Raw genomic sequence first — 3,224 nt, forward strand, 5'->3', positions numbered from 1 at the left:
ATATATACTACCTGGTAATTCCCAGGGGTAAAGATGTTCTATTGAAATGCCTTATTACTCTGATATAAGAAAGCAATTTCGTTATAACTGCCACAAAAGGTGTATTTTCTGTCACGAAAAAGTACAAAAAACTGTCAGTTGGAGGAGGAAGAGATTGTTGGAGGCTGGCAAGAGAGGTTTTCAGAGTTTGGCGAGAAAGATTGTCGGATGTTGGTGATAGGAAAAGATATTATTCTGCTTAGCGAAGGCCTCTGGGAAATGTATAACTGCTGTCACTCACAGATATGCGGCCCATATGACATCAGGACAGTATTCAAAAGTAATACAACACTTGGCAAATATCTTCTTCGAGTAAAACCACCAATAGAAGAGAATATGACTGAGAACTGCATCTACTCCATCCCATGCAGCTGTGGTAGGTTATACAGAGGCGAAATATGCCACCCCCTCAAAAGAAGCGTAGAGGAACATCACAAAGCTGTGACATGGGGAGATATTGATAAATCGAGTATAGCTGATCATGTACGGAAAAATGGAGACCACCTCCGCCTGTGGGATGAAGTTAAAATAATAGACAAACAACACCATTGGAAAATACAAAAACTAAAAGAAGCAGCACATATGCTAGGACACAACAACCTCCTAAGCAGACCGAGTGCAGATATGAACAGCATATGGGAACCAGTATTAAGGAAGGATAGGAAAATATTAGATTTATAAGCCCTAGAACTCACTCCATAATTGCCCATGGGCATATGGTGTAGTGGGTAAGAGTGCAGGCTGCTAACCCCATGATTCTGAGTTTGATTCCAGGCAGGGACCTGAATAATGATAATGATAATAATAATAATAATAACATCGAATGAGAAACCAGGTTCAAAATTTCCCCAAGACACCTGACGAAGGCCTGGAAGGTATATCAGCCAAAACATTGTGTTAACAACAAACAAGATGAGAACAAATATCTATCAATTGTAAATAATGTAAATACTGTAGATAATTCCTCATCTCTTAAATATAGAAATATAGTATTTCCCCATGACCAGACATGTTTTTCATTTGCATGACAGTGAAACTTGTTTACATCTATCAAACTATGTCAAAGCAATGGTATACACAAACACAAACATTCATATACGTTGGTATTTTGGAAATACATCATGGAGTGATAGCCATGCACTGCATAATTATGGGCAGCCCATTCACAAGGCATAGCTCCAATTATCCTGCCAGGGATATGGCAAAGTTATGGGACTGTAGCATCATAGATTGTGAAGAGGTAGCTAGAGAGCTCAACTGAACCAATGGTGCTGAGTGGAAGAATCCTAGAAGATCGACAATCAGGATCACCAAGCTCTATCAAGAGAGTAACTGCAATGCATCCATAGAGGTGGCATCCATGGTTGTGTAATCAGCTAATGAAAGGTTCATTATGACTCAGGCTCCTAATTTAGATATGAATAAATAGAATTGGGTGGTGACAGAGAGTTACAGGAATCCATGCAAGCAACATGACTGAATGATTTGATGTTACTTATTTCAATTCCTGTCTATCAAATCCACTCACAAGACTTTGGCCAGCCTTGGGCAACAGTAGAAGACACTTGCCCAAAGTGCCACAGAGAGGTACTGAATCCAAGATCACATGGTTAGGAACCCAGCTTCTCAACCACACAACCATGCCTGCAACTTATATTATTACAGTAACAAATGTGTTTCTAATCTGGCTAGAGTAGCTGTAGATTTTGATGCAGTCAGTAAATATTCTCCTTTGATTTTGAAAGAAATGTTAATGTATTTATAGGGCAGAGACTTTTAACTGTGTATAAATTTTTCTTTTCTGTCCCAAACAACTATATCAAGCCTGTTTGAATTTGGTAGAAGTTTTAATAGGAATGTTCCGCCAATATACCCTATGTTGATTCATATGTGCTTAACAACAGAAATGTTCTTCTATTTACTCCAGAGCCATCTCTTTTTTCTTCTGTGGATGGCATTGTGTATTGTTTATGCAACAACATGATCATGCTGCTTAAAAGGAAGGAAGGAAGGAAGAAGGAAGGAAGGAAGGAAGAAGGAAGGAAGGAAGAAGGAAGGAAGGAAGGTTAGTTGGTTGGCAGGCATATGTATGTATGTATGTATTTATGTATGTATGTGTATGTATGTATGTGTATGTATGTATGTATGTATGTATGTATGTATGTATGTATGTGTATATGTATGTATGTATGTGTGTATGTACATATGTATGTATGTGTGTCTACGTATGTGTATGTATGCATACCCGCATGTGTGTGTGTTTTTGTGTGTTTGTATGCACGTGTGCATTTGCATGTGTACGTGTATATGTATATATGCATGTATGTGTACATGTGTGTTGTGTGAGTGTGGGCATTTGTAGACTGGAATGCATATATACACACACACACACATGCAATCACATATAAATAGATGGGGAGCTAGATGTATAGAGAGAGAGAGAGGTAGCTGTGTGGATTTTACAGATTGATGAAAGCTGGAAACATCGGAAGAGGAAGGAGTAGGCAGAGTGCCTTGTTGCAAATGAGCAGGTTCTAATGGTCCTGTCTGACGGTAGTAATATGACAATTTTAAGAGTATTTAAGCTTATTTTACAAAGGCCAGCTCTGTTAGACTGCAATCCACAATGGGATTTTCTGCTTGCATTCTCTTTGAGTTGATTCTCTCATTTGTCTTAACATTCGTCTTCTTTCCCTATAATGGAGATTTTGTCCCATAGAGGCATAGGATTACCATTCACATTTAATACTTTTAGAGGTTTAGGAAACAAAGAAAAGGATGGAAGTGAAAATATATTCAAAACAAGACCTGCAGCATATTTATAAGAATTTGAATTAAGGATAACATTTTTATCAGAGGAATAAGAAAACTGAATGGCTAACTGAGACTCCAAGACTCCATTTAGATTCCAAATGAGGCAAATATAACCGTTTATATTGTTTGCCACGGAGCTAACACAAAGACCACTTTAATATCTCTATCAATGCCAAACACAATTCGATTCTCTCAAAGAAAGTCGTTATGATTTTCTTTTCCTTACTTGGTTGCCAAATTCTTGCCATTGCCACTACACTGTCATCCTTGGGAGTTCCTGCATTTATTAGGAAGTTGATATACATATATATGTATGTATATATATATATATATATATATATATATATATATATATATATATATATATATAT

At 37.2% G+C, this 3,224-nt stretch overlaps 1 protein-coding gene across 1 annotated transcript in view; it reads right to left on the reverse strand.

The window, feature by feature from the left end:
• The window catches only part of LOC106867680 (dynein axonemal heavy chain 6-like), a 319,316-nt gene that overhangs the window by 135,021 nt on the left and 181,071 nt on the right, over positions 1–3,224 (reverse strand). The window lies entirely within an intron of this gene.

The sequence above is a fragment of the Octopus bimaculoides genome, chromosome 14, assembly GCF_001194135.2.
Source record: "Octopus bimaculoides isolate UCB-OBI-ISO-001 chromosome 14, ASM119413v2, whole genome shotgun sequence".
In the NCBI taxonomy this organism is placed as follows: Eukaryota; Metazoa; Mollusca; class Cephalopoda; order Octopoda; family Octopodidae; genus Octopus; species Octopus bimaculoides.